The following is a 14711-nucleotide window of genomic DNA, read 5'->3' as shown; positions in this document are numbered from 1 at the left end:
AGTGTTTTGATTCAATTTGTTATACAAATTCGTCCAAATTCACCAAAGTGCTCAAAACTGCCCAGAAAGTGTTTTTAAGGCTGTTTTGAGTGTTTTGGGTGATGTTTGAGTCTTTTGGTTTGTTTTAGTGTTTTAAAGTTTAGTTTTGCATTCTTTGAGTCTAGTTTAGTGTTAAAGTGTCTTAGTTTGTGTTTCTAAGTGTTTTGATTCAAGTTATTACCCAAATTCGTCCAAAGTACTCAAAGTGCTCAAAACTGCCCAGAAAGTGTTTTTAAGGCAGTTTTGAGTGTTTTGGTGCTGTTTTGAGTCTTTTGGTTTGTTTTGGTGTTTTAAAGTTTAGTTTTGCATTCTTTGAGTCTAGTATAGTGTTTTATATTGTGTTTTTACGTTTTTGAGTCAAATCCAAGTGATTAACAATCCCTCCTAATCCCCGGTCCTGAACGATCCCTACTTACATTCTATACTACAATTGTCAAAAAGAGGGTTTAATTTGTGCGCGTATAATTCTCGCATCATTGCACAAGGAAGGGACGTGCAGAACATTGAGACAACCACCAAGGAACCCCACGGCATGCATGAGGAGTCCTTGGCCGTGCCCCCTAGTGAGGATATGATGGAGATGGTGGCTGCACTCGAGTCATTGCCATCCCATTCAGGTAAGTTTTTGGACCCTATTTTAAGTTCTGTTTCGACTAATAAAATGCTTCCCTCAGTTGTGCAGCCACCTACACTTGAACTTAAGCCGTTGCCGAGTCACTTGAAGTACGTGTTCTTGGGAGAGGATGAGACATTGCCCGTCATTATTTCATCCTCACTCACGGCACAAGAGGAGAGCAAATTAGTGCGAGTGCTTAAAGAGTACAAGACGGCAATTGGATGGACTTTGGCCGACATAAAGGGAATCAGCCCTACTATGTGCATGCATCGCATTCTTCTAGAGGAGGGGTCCAAAACATCTCGAGAGGCTCAACGCCGTCTTAACCCTCCGATGATGGAAGTAGTGAAGAAAGAGGTAATCAAATTGCTTGATTGTGGAGTGATTTATCCTATTTCTGATAGCAGGTGGGTTTCGCCCGTGCAATGCGTTCCAAAAAAATCCGGAGTAACTGTGGTTGAAAACGCCGAGAATGAGATTGTTCCTACGCGCATTCAAACTGGTTGGAGGGTGTGCATCGACTATAGGAAGTTAAACGCCACCACAAGGAAGGACCACTTCCCATTGCCGTTCATTGACCAAATGCTCGAAAGGTTAGCGGGATATGCTTTCTATTGTTTTCTTGATGGTTACTCTGGTTATAATCAAATTGTCATAGCACCCGAGGACCAAGAAAAAACCACTTTCACATGCCCTTTTGGTACATTTGCATATCGTCGCATGCCTTTTGGTTTATGTAATGCACCTGCTACGTTTCAAAGATGCATGATGAGTATATTTTCTGATTATGTTGAGAAAATCATTGAAGTTTTTATGGATGATTTTAGCGTCTTTGGTAATTCTTTTGATGGTTGCTTTGAAGTTTTTATGGATGATTTTAGCATAATCTGAGTTTGATTCTAAAACGTTGTGTTGAAACTAACCTTGTTCTTAATTGGGAAAAGTGTCATTTCATGGTTAAACAAGGCATAGTTTTAGGGCACATTATCTCTGAAAACGGCATTGAAGTAGACAAATCTAAAATAGATCTTGTACGTCACTTACCCTCTCCAACTTCGGTTAGAGAGGTTCGTTCTTTTCTTGGCCATGCAGGATTCTATCGTAGGTTTATAAAGGACTTCTCAAAAGTTGCACAACCTCTTTGCTGTCTCCTACAAAAAGACGTGGCGTTTGAATTCACCAAGGAGTGCACGGCTTCATTCAATCAACTCAAGGAGTTGTTGACCACGGCACCAATCATTGCTCCCCCTGATTGGAGTCTCCCTTTTGAATTGATGTGTGACGCCTCTGATTATGCTCTAGGGGCTGTTTTAGGGCAAAGGAAAGACAAAAGGCCGCATGTCATCTACTATGCCTCACGGACGTTGAATGATGCACAACTAAATTATTCTACAACCGAAAAAGAACTCTTGGCTATTGTATTTGCATTAGATAAGTTTAGATCATATCTTCTTGGTACTAAAGTCATTGTTTTCACTGACCATGCAGCCTTGAGGTATCTTTTCACAAAAAAGGAGGCCAAGCCAAGACTCATTCGATGGATGCTCCTACTTCAAGAGTTCGATCTTGAAATTCGAGACAAGAAAGGGTGTGAAAACGTAGTGGCTGACCACCTAAGTAGAATGGTGCGTGAGGAAGAGCCCGTTCCTATCGTAGAGACATTCCCGGATGAACAACTTCTGTCCATTGAGGTAAGAACCCCTTGGTATGCCGATTTGGTCAATTTCTTGGTGTCTAAGCAAGTTCCTAGTACCCTAAACAAATTCCAACGTGATAAACTTGTTCATGATGCACGTTTTTATGTTTGGGATGATCCATATTTATGGAAATTCTGCCCAGATCAGATTGTGCGTAGATGTGTGCCCGAATCTGATTTTAATTCCATTCTTACATTCTGCCATACTTATGCATGTGGGGGACATTTTGGCACCCAAAGGACAGCCCTAAAGGTGTTACAATCTGGATTTTATTGGCCTAATCTCTTTAAAGATGCTAAAATGTTTTGTTTAACATGTGATAAGTGTCAAAGAACGGGTAACATAGGGCCTAAGGACCAAATGCCGCAGCAATCTCTCTCATTTGTGGAAATTTTTGATGTTTGGGGTATCGATTTCATGGGCCCCTTTCCTCCCTCTTTTGGTTTCACTTACATCTTGCTAGCTGTCGATTATGTTTCCAAATGGGTGGAGGCCAAAGCCACCCGTACTAACGATTCTAAGGTTGTTGCAGATTTTGTGAAATCTAATATTTTTGCTAGGTTTGGGATGCCACGAGTTTTAATCAGTGATGGGGGTTCTCACTTTTGCAACCGTACCATTGAAGCTTTGCTCAAGAAGTACAACGTTACGCATAAGGTTTCAACACCTTATCACCCTCAAACCAATGGGCAAGCGGAGGTTTCAAATAGGGAGATCAAACAAGTCCTAGAGAAAACCGTGGGACCCTCAAGAAGAGATTGGAGTTTGCGCTTAGACGATGCATTGTGGGCCTATCGTACGGCTTACAAAACTCCCCTTGGCATGTCACCTTTTCGGCTTATATATGGTAAGCCATGTCATTTGCCCGTTGAGCTAGAGCACAAGGCGCATTGGGCTGTGAAAACCTTCAATATGGACATAGACGCTGCTGGAGTTCATAGGAAGCTCCAATTAGATGAACTTGAGGAGATTAGGAACGAGGCTTACGAGAATGCTCGAATCTACAAGGACAAGACAAAGGCTTATCATGATAAGATGCTTCGTACCAAAACATTCTCCAAGGGGCAGAAAGTGTTGCTTTTTGATTCAAGACTTCGGTTATTCCCTGGTAAGTTACGTTCTAAGTGGATTGGACCTCTTGTTGTTACTAATGTTTTTCCTCATGGTGCAGTCCAAGTCCAAAGCTTAAAGAGTGGCCAAGAGTTCAAGGTCAATGGGCATAGGTTGAAGCCGTATTACACTTTGTTTGAGGAGCAAGTTGTGGAGGAAACACCCCTCCATGCCATGGCCTCCCCTGAAGCTTGATGGAGGTGTTCGTCCGGCTGCACGACGTTAAAGCAAGCGCTATATGGGAGGCAACCCATCTATTCAACAAAGGAAGCTCAAGGAATCCCCCAAATTCCAGATTTGCGTTTCTAAAACCCGTCTCTTTGTTATTGTTTCTCATCTGCCCTATTATGTTGTTTGGTTGCTGTTTGTGTGTTTAATGGTGTTTTGTGTGAAGTTATGTTTAAAACATTGAGGACAATGTTTGATTTAAGTGTGGGGGGGTAACTAAGGATATTTGATGCAAATTCGTGGGATTTTATCACCCATAACTTCAAGTGTTGTTCCTTGCTGTTTTAAAGTGTTTTTAAGCTGTTTTAGAGTGTTTTAGTGTGATTTGTCTCATAACTCCGAAAATCACATAAAAATTTGAAAAAGATGTTTTGAAAAGCCTAAAAAGAGTGTTTTGAGTTGTTTTTGTGTGTTTGTGTCTTAGGGTACCTTCCAACACAATGATGAGGATTTGGTTTGTAATTGCATGACTGTTAAAAAGAGTTATAAACATGGAGAAAAGTTTGATTTACTCTTGGTATATGCTTGGTTATGGTTATAATGTATGACTTCACATGCAATCATAAAAGAAAAAAATTCGTTTTTGTAACATGCTTGAAGGAAGGAACTCAAACAAACGCTACAACCTTGTGAGACTTGAGCCTAAACGTTATTTGGAGAGTTAAAATCTGTGCATTATTGTTTTCTAAAGTCGTTGCATGGTCTCATTATTCTTTGCTTGGTTGCTACTTAGAAGGCGTTTCATCATATAGTTCCAAATGCTAGAACTCATGCCCATTTCATTCAAAGCATGTTATTGATTTGCATAACACATATTCAAGAAGAAGTTGTGTAGTGACCACCACCAAAGCCAAATTGCCGTGCATCCTACTTCATTACATGTCTAAGTCAACCCCGTTGAGCCTTGTTTAGCCTTTATTCTTTGTTAACCCACATTATCCTCACCTAGCCTAGTTTAGGACAGTCCACACCCTTGTTCTTAAAAGATAGTGAGCATAACTTAAATGAATTCCTTTTGAGTTACATTATGCAAGAAAATGAGTGTGGGGGGAAGGAATGTTTGTTCTTAAGTTAATATGTATGTTTTGAGATTCAAAAGAAAAGAAAAAGTGTGAAAAACGTATGAAAAAGAAAAACAGAAAAGAAAAGAAAGAAAGAAAGGAAAAAGAGATTGAAAAGATGAAAGAATAAGTGATTAAGTGTTGAATGTTGAAGAAAGGGTCCAAAACACCAAATCTGGCCCTAAAATGTCTAAATTCTCCCCTTTTGTTCAAAAGTTGAGTGTGCATTCAAAAGTGAATTCTAAGTTGATTTAAATGCTTTGCTCACTATTTCTTTAAGAACCTTTGTTTTCCATATCACTTCTTTGTTAGCCAAACACCCCAAGCCCCGCTACAACCCGTGACTTCAATCTTGAGTGTTATGTGTTTCAATTTGTGGAGTTTGAACTTGGTATGAGCATATGGTATCACTGGTTCTCGCATCTAAGTAGTAGCATTCCATTCATGAGATCATATCTGCTTATTAACTCCAGAAATTGCTTCCTTTGTGATACATATATGTGAGTATTCGTTTCCATGTTTACATCAATCTTCTCACATATAACTAGATTAGGGTGTGTAGTTAGAAAATCTGAGTGAAAATTGAGTGCATATCTTGTAAGGAATTGAGCAAATTCTCTAAAAGCATGTTACTACATTCAAAACATGGTTTTAAATGCCTAATTGTGAACTAGTATGTGGTGACTTTGAGTAAGAATGTACTTAAGTGTGAAGATGACTAAAATCTGTGGAGATAACGAATTTTAACATGTCATGTGCATTGGAAATCCCAGAGGCAACGTTGGAAGGTTTAGATTGTCTTTTGTTTGTTTTGTTTCGTTTCGTTATGTTTTGATTGTTTTGTTTTGCTCGAGGACTAGCAAAAGCTAAGTGTGGGGGAATTTGATAGGAGCATATTTATACGACTTAGTTAGCTTGTTTTCTTGCATTTAATTAGCTAAACTATGTTAACTATAGTGTTTAAAGTTATTTTCGTGCAATTTCAGGTTTTAGTGTCAAAGTATGCAAAAAGAAGCAATTTGGAGCATTCTAGAGCATTTTTGGGCCAAGATTGGATAGTGCAAGCATGGAGGCATGAGGATGGACGAATTTGAAAGGCTTGAATTCAGTTAGGGAGTTGCAAGGGGGCCTAAAAACATGATTTCTAGAAGGCTACATTGCAGCCACATGCACTCCATCCTTTAATCCATTGCAGCCACATGCACTCCCATCCTTTAATCCATTGCAGCCACATGCACTTCCATCCTTTCATCATTGCACCACAAATCAGCCACATGCACTTTGCCTTTCATCATTGCACCACAAATCAGCCACATGCACTTTGCCTTTAATCATTCACCCTAGCTGTCACTCCCATGCTCTCCCATTAATTAATTCAAGTCCATATCTGATTTCCCTAGGGTCCTAAGTGCCTATATATACTCATATTAACCCCTAGATCAGATCACCACCTCTCATACACATTCATTCACGCCAGAAATTCATTCCCTCTCTCTAACACAGCCATACTTCACCATTCTTCATATTTTCTGCCCAAAAACACTCCTTGCCTTCCCCTACATCCATCCCTACCCTAAACACATCATTCTACATCATCCATAACCCCCAAAACTCACCAAAACCCCTTGTGCCGCAGCAACTAGAGGAGAAGAGGCTTAAACGTTCATACAATTCAAGATTGAGTTGTTGGAATTTTTAGGTGTACTTCGATTCTTGTTTTCAATGTTTACTTTGTTATTACTCTCTAAGTTTGTTGTAATCATGAGTGGCTAAACCCCTAATTAGTTAGGGGAAAGTTTGAAGCCATGAACATGTTTGAAATATGAATTGATTTCTTCCAATTGTGATTTGTTAAGTTGTGATTGCAATTCAATTATCTGTTCATTAAAAACTTGTTTTTGTATGTTGATTAGGGATGCATACTTAGTCTTCATGCTTAAACTCGATGCTAGTTTATAAACGAGTTTCACCTAATCGTCACAAGTTTATAAACATGAGTAGTGAAGGTTGCTAGTCACAACCGTGTTAATTGAATTCTTGGCAAGAGTATCATGCATTCATAGTTACAATTGCCTCGTCAACACTTATAATTTTCATAGAGCATAATGATCTCTCATTGTATCTCTTCTATGCATTCATGTTGAGAACCATTGGAGAATGATTTGAATTGTCGCATGCATCATCCAATTCAATAACATAAGGAAAATTTGAGAGTTAATTAGTGCATCACGGTTAACTTGGGGTGTTGAGCATCATAGTTAATGAAAAGCAATTGGAGAATCGATTCATATACAAATGTGTCTTGTGTGGAGAATGGACCTCTAACTAATCCATCCATTATCTTGTTTTCAAGGAATTCGTTTTACAATTCTGCCTAGTTTATTAACTTGTTTTGTTATTTCAATTTTCGTCAAATCAAAACCCCCCCTTTACTTTCTTGTTCTTTAGTGCTTAGAATCTGCCTAGTTAGTGTTTTTAGGCAGTTTTGAGTCTTTTGAACTTGTTTTGAGTCCCTTGAGTCTTTGTATTGTCCAAATTAGTTAGAAAGTGTCTTAGTTTGTGTTTATAAGTGTTTTGATTCAATTTGTTGCACAAATTCGTCCAAATTCACCAAGGTGCTCAAAACTGCCCAGAAAGTGTTTTTAAGGCAGTTTTGAGTGTTTTGGGTGATGTTTGAGTCTTTTGGTTTGTTTTAGTGTTTTAAGCGTTTAGTCTCGCATTCTTTGAGTCTAGTTTAGTGTTTTAAACTTTATTTTACGTTTTTGAGTCAGTTTCCAAGTGATTTGCAATCCCTCCTAATCCCCGGTTAAGAACGATCCCTACTTACATACTTACTACAATTGATAAAAAGAGGGTTTAATTTGTGTGCTTATAATTCTCGCATCATTTACCCCCCCCCCCCCCCACACTTAAATTAAACATTGTCCTCAATGTTTCAAACAAAGACTCACATTCAAACCAACATTATAAACGAACTAACATGATGGAATAAAAACAGTAAAGAGATAGAGATTAAGGAACGCAAATCTGATTTTGTAGCATGAATTGGTGAATTGCCCATATCCTCTCGAGTTGAATGCATGGGTTGCCTCCCAAGAAGCGCTTGCTTTAACGTCGTGCAGCCGGACGAACATTCTTCTTGTCCTCAATTAGAGCCCACGGCATGGAGGGTGACGTCCTCCACAACCTGCCTTTCAACACTTTCGTAATATGGCTCAATGAATGGGAGGGGATAGTGATCCTCCCTAATGGTGGTGTTTTGGTTCCGAAAGTCCATGTAAATGCTCCCACCACCTTGAAATCGGTTGGGCACCTGCACCAAAGAAGGTAACAACCTATTAGTTGAAATGGGAATTGAAATTGGGATTGAAGACTTACAAACATATTGTGGTGAAGGCTCAAAATCGGCAGCCCTATCAACAATGTCACTATGGCTACTTTCGGCCATATTGGGTGGTTGTAGGGCAATCACTCCAAGTTCCTCTCCAATTGTGGTTCTTGATACATCCTTCTTGATAGGTGTGGATCCTTTCGGCCCTATATCCTTATGCACATCTATGGCAAAACAAGAATGACAATCATTAGGATTCTTAATAGAGTCATAGACATTGAATTTAATTATATCACCACCAAACTCCATTGTTAGTGCTCCTTTGGCCACATCAATCTTTGTTTGGGCTGTTTTCATGAACGGTCTTCCAAGTAGGAGTGGCAAGGGTGGAGAATGAACCGAGTCGTCCATTTCAAGCACATAAAAATCCGCTGGGAATATCAAGTTATTCACCTGCACTAAAACATCTTCCAAAACTCCCTTTGGATAGGCATTAGATCGATTGGCCAATTGAATAATCACGCCATGATTTATCAATTCACCAAGGTTCATGGATGCATAAATAGAGTATGGCATGACATTAATTGAAGCTCCTAAGTCTAACATAGCATGTTCGAACTTAGTTTGACCAATAATACAAGGAATTGTAAAGCTACCTGGATCTTTGCACTTTGGTGGTAACTTCCTTTGTAAAACAGCGGAAACGTTTTCACTTACCCTTAGTACCTCTTTATGTGACGCCCTCTTCCTTGTAGTGCACAATTCCTTCAAGAACTTAGAGTATTTGGGCACTTGCTTTTATGGCATCTAGGAGCGGGATATTGACTTGAACTTTCCTAAATGTTTCAAGAATGTCCTTCTCATGCTCCTCCTTCTTTGTTTGCAAAAATCTATGAGGAAAAGGAACATTGGGTGGAATGGGGTTAGAATTAATCGAATTTGAACCCAACTTACCTTTGGTGGCCGAATTGGGTGACATGGATGAGTTTTGGTCCTTTTGGGCTTGCGGCAATGGAAGTTGTGTCCTTGCCGTGGGCTTCCCTTCAGCCTCCTCTTCATGTTGCAATATTTCTTCTTCGTTAGGACTTGTTTTGGGTGGTGTGGATGTAATGCCAACCTCTTTTCCACTCCTCAAAGTGATTGCTTTGGCAGATTCGAACCCTCCCTTTGGATTGACAATGGTTGAGCTTGGGAGCTTGCCTTGGTCTCGGAATTGCCCTACAAACTCCGCAATCTGCCCCATTTGCTTCTCTAATTGGTCCACCCTTTTGATTTGATTTTCTTGCCCCTGAGACAAATTGGTAAGTAACTTAAGAATTGCAGCATTTTCTAGGGACGTACCTTGATGGTTTTGGGCAGATTGGGGTTGGTTTTGGTCTTGGCCATGGGTTTTGGTGTAAAACCCCAGGGGTTGCTGCCTAAAGCCTCCTTGTTGGTAAGGTTGTTGAGGCTCCCTCCACTTGAAGTTAGGATGGTCTCTCCAACCCGGATTGTATGTATTGGAATATGGATCATTCCTTGGCTGATTTTGGCTTGGAAATCCAACGGCGTTTGCACTCTCCCATCCCCCATTCTCAATCAATTGAGGGCATTTTTCCGAAGGATGACCTTAAATAGAACATACACCACATACAATTGGACCTTGGATCTTCATTCCTTCGGCCATCTGAGACACAAGAGAAGTAAGATTAGCTAATTGAGTTTGAATGTCGGATTGAGAACTTACCTCATTCACTTGTTGCCGTGGGGGGTCCCTTTGCCCAATGCCTTCGTATTGTTGTGCATTGAGAGCCCGGTTCGCAATGAGATTCTTGGCTGCCATGGGAGTTTTATCCACCAACGCACCTCCCGCCGAAGCATCAAGCATTTGCCTTTCAATAGGAAGAAGACCTTCATAGAAGTATTGAAGTAGAAGCTCCTCCTTCATTTGATGTTGAGGACATGATGCAACAAGGGCTTTAAAACGCTCGTAGTATGTTGGAAAAGACTCCCCTTGACTTTGTTGGATTCCGCTAATCTTCTTTCTCAAAAGAATGACTCTTGAAGTAGGAAAGAACTTTTCAAGAAACGCCCTCTTCATGCTCTCTGATAGGAGCATATTTATGCGACTTAATTGGCTTGTTCTAGTGCATTTACGTTGTGCTTCCTTAGTTATTTTAGTCCTTTATGCTTCTTTTGTGTGTTTTCAGGTTCATATGATGGAGTTGGTGAAAAGATCCATTTTGGTGCCTTTTGGAGCAAAATTGGACTTGGAATGATCATCACATGCTTGGAGCACAAGGATCGGACATAATTGAAGACTTGAAGTCGACAAGGATTCCTATCACGAGAAGGTTTCCAAATTGAAGGAGGTTTCCCACTCACATGAGGATTCCTAGTTAGCTGAGGATTCCTAATCACACAAGGATTCCTACTTGAAGTAGGAAAGTTAAGCCCAGGGTTTCCTATCTTGGTTTGACATTTCCTAAATTCTAATTGTCCTTATGTCCCAAACACTTTGAAGACTTCATATGCATTCTAGGACACAAAACAAAGGTCTCTTGCATCTTTTCCTTCCCTTGCCGTCACCATGTCAACTTCCCCTTTATCATCATCCCTTGCCGTGCAAGGGAACCTTGTTTCCTTTAGTTTTAGGACATTTAAACCTTTCCTTATCACATCCGCACCTCCCTTAACCTTTCCTCTTCCTTGCCGTGCAAGGGAGATGGTTCTTTCTTATTTCCTTGCATTAAAACACATTCCTTTTGTGTTTTATGCCATTGCCGCAACTTTTAGTTAGTTTCCTTTAAATTTCTGATTTGATTTCCTATTGTTAGAAGCTTTTGACTTAATTTCTGTTTACCTAAATAACCTAGGGTTTTAACTCCTGAAATACTATAAATAAACATCCTTGTTGCAGCCACAAAGATGGATTCATTCACCATTCACGCCAGAAAATCATCCCATCCCTCTAACACATCGATACTTCACCATTCTCCATAATTTCTGCCCAAAACCAACCCTTGCCGTCCCCTACATCCATCCCAAACCCAAATCCATCATTCTACATCATCCATAAACCCCTAAACTCACCAGAACCTCTTGTGCCGTAGCGAAGGAGAGGAAGAAGATTGCTTGAAGATTCTAGCTATTCAACATTGGATCGTTGGAGTATTTAGGTGTCCTCTTTCTTATATTTACAATGTATAAATCTGTTTTCCTTTGTTTTATGAACATGAGGAACTAAGCCTTTTGGCTAGGGGGCTATTCAATACCATGATTGTGCTTGTAAGATGAATTGATTACATCCAATTGTTATTTCATAAGTTGTGAATTCAATTTGCTTAACTGTTTGATTGATAACTCATTCTTGTGTGTTGATTAAGGTGGCCACTTAGTTTTTCATGCAGGGATTTGAAGCTAAAATATAAGGGAATTTCACCTAATAGTTATAACCTTATATTTGCTAGTAGTGGAGGTCGTTTATCGATGATCGCGTTAAGTGAATTCTTGGCAAAAGTTTCACGCTTTTCATATTAACAATTGCCTCGTCAATACTTATAGTTTTCATGAAACTTAATGATCTTTGATTGTACCTTTATTGTCCTTTTCACGTAAGGGACTTTTAGAGAATGTTTTGAGTTTTTGAAAGTTAAAAAAGTGCTGTTCACGGTTAATTTGGGGTATTGAGTTTCATGATTTATTGAAAGAAGCAATTGGAAATCAATTTGAATGCAAGTGTGTCATGTGTGGAGAAGAACCCTCTAGTTAGCTCATCATTCATCAATTCACCTAATTTCGTCTAAAGAATCTGTTTTCTTTGTCCTTGTCTTAATTTACTTAATTTTCGTCAAAACCAATTCCCCCATTAATTTAAAGTGTTAGATTAGTTAGAAATCAATTTAGTTAATGTTTTTAAGTGTTTTGAGTCAAGTGATAACTTAATTTCATCCAGATTTGAGTTAAGTGTTCAAAACTGCCCATAAAGTGTTTTTAAGGCAGTTTTGAGTGTTTGTTTGCTGTTTTGAGTCTTTTGGTTTGTTTTAGTGTTCTATAGTTTAGTTTTGCATTCTTTGAGTCTAGTTTAGTGTATAAACTTTGTTTTTACGATTTTGAGTCAGTTTAGAGTGTTTAGCAATCCCTCCTAATCCCCGGTTTAAGAACGATCCTTACTTACATATCTACTACAATTGTCAACAAGAGGGTTTAATTTGTGTGTTAAGTAATTTTCATATCAAATTATGGCGCCGTTGCCGGGGATTAGCAACTTTGCTAATCCCTCGTTATTTCTTTTTATTTATTTTTTGTTTGTTTCATTGTTTTTAGGTACTAGTTTATGACTCGAAGTTCCCAACCTGTTGATAAGAATATTTTGGACTTTGACGACGATTTTGAGAGGACTTTGAGAAGAAAAAAGAACCAGCAAGAGTCTAACACACCTAGCCCTGAACCTGACCTTGAAGAACAAGTTTTAGAAGTGGAAGAAAGGGGCACGGCAGAGACTTTTGAGGAAGCACCCATCATGGCAGCCGACAATCGAACAATCAAGGAGCTTTCGGCTTCGAGAATGGGCAATGCCGCACCTTTATGTATTCAATATCCCGAGGCAGCTCAAGGCAAGACCGAGGAGTTTGAATTGGAGTCTAACTTGTTGCACCACATCCCAAAGTTCCATGGGCTGTCCATGGAAGACCCTAACATGCACTTGAAGGAATTTGAAGTGGTTTGTTCGAGCATGACCCCTGTCAATGTCGATGGTAGCATCTTAAAGATGAAGGCTTTTCCATTCTCTCTAATGGACAAAGCTAAAGATTGGTTATATGAGCTAGCACCGGGGACAGTGACATCTTGGGAAAGTATGAAACGAGCATTCTTGGAGAAGTTTTTTCCCACTTCAAGAATCATTCTCCTGAGGAAACAAATAAGTGGCATACAACAAAAGCAAGGTGAATCCTTTCCTACTTATTATGAACGTTTTAAATCACTTGTTGCTTCTTGTCCACAACATCAAATGAAGGAAGAGTTGCTCCTTCAATATTTCTATGAAGGCCTTCTACCAATCGAACGTCAAATGCTAGATGCCTCGGCGGGAGGAGCTTTGGTAGATAAAACACCCATGGCAGCCAAGACACTCATTGCAAACCGTGCATTATATGCACAACAATACGAAGGCATGGGACAAAGGGATAACCCACGGCCACAAGTTAATGAGGTAAGCTCTTCATCCGATATTCAATCTCAATTAGCTAATCTTACTTCTATTGTGTCTCAGATGGCCGAAGGTATGAAGATCCAAGGACCAATGGTGTGTGGAGTATGTTCTATCCAAGGACATGTTTCTGACATGTGTCCTCAACTTATTGAGAATGGGGGATGGAGAGCGCGAATGCAATTGGATTTCAAAGCCAAAATCAACCAAGGAACGATCCATATTCCAACACCTACAATCCCAGTTGGACAGATCACCTAAACTTCAAGTGGAGGGAGCCACAACCCCAATCACAAGGAGGCTTTAGGCAACAACCCCCAGGCTTCTACAACAAACCATACGCACCCACACAAGCACCTCCACAATCTGCCTAAACAAGTTCAGGTCACACTTGATAACTCACATATTGCATGCATTTATATCTTCCATATTTGGCTTCTTTGTGACGTTTTTGAATTAAACTGGTTGCATTTTACATTATTTGGTGTTAGCGTGCAGCCAAGTGTGTAATAGGATCAATTGGAAGGCAAATGAAGTAAAAACACTCCTTTTGGTAGCTGAGCATTATTCCAAACGTGGAGAGGATTCTGGGGAGTTAATTTGGAGTCCAAATGAGGAATCTAGGACTAATTTGGCTGCTGGAATTTCAGGAAAAGATGTGGAAGGAAAGTGGTGCAATTCGGCCATATTGGGTGGTTCTAAACAAGGCAAAAACGCTGGAGTCAGATTTGGTGGTTCCACACAAGGCAAGAATGTGTAAACCTGATTTGCAAATTGTGAAAACAAGGAAAAAACGCTCAAAACACATGCCATATGTGGAAATACCATTTACATGAAATTTGAGCCATTTAACTCACCTTAAACACTTTCCTTGTTTGTCATCCTCTCAGCCATATTTTAAACCAAGCGAATTAGGCATTTCAGACACAACTTCTTCCTGGCTTCATTCCATTATTCCCACACCCTAGCCGCTCCACCTCTGTCCATTTTCTCTCCCATTTGCAGAAACCATTCAACCCTAGCCTCTCCACCTTCATTTACAACACACTAGGAGAGCCAACGCCGAAGGCCACCCTTAAGGGATTTCGATATCAGTTTTGCTTCAAGGGTTCCCTCTCCTTAATTCTATGTTCACTCATGTTGTATATTTTTATGTCAAACATCCTGTAAACATGAAGTGTAACTAATCTCTTTCTAGGGATTCGATGTAGCCTTGCAAGATTGCCATGTAGTTAAGTTAGAACGCTCAGTTGACCCATCTATTTCTTGTTTCATTCTCTGATTTAATTGTGACTTTGTGTGTTGATTTTAATGTTTGATCACCATTTGAATTAACCACAGGTTGTTTAGCCAAGATTAGAGCACACATCATGCATATTCTTGGTGGATATGTGAATGAATGAAGGGAATGTTTTGCAAACAACCTGCCGAGTGTTTCCTT

Source organism: the organism of the source record quoted next, unplaced genomic scaffold (assembly GCF_019419815.1).
Source record: "Pyrus x bretschneideri cultivar Hongxiangsu unplaced genomic scaffold, Pyrus_bretschneideri_v1 Contig88, whole genome shotgun sequence".
Classification (NCBI taxonomy): Eukaryota; Viridiplantae; Streptophyta; class Magnoliopsida; order Rosales; family Rosaceae; genus Pyrus; species Pyrus x bretschneideri.
The sequence above is the reverse complement of the archived record's forward strand: the minus strand, read 5'-3'. Positions refer to the sequence as shown.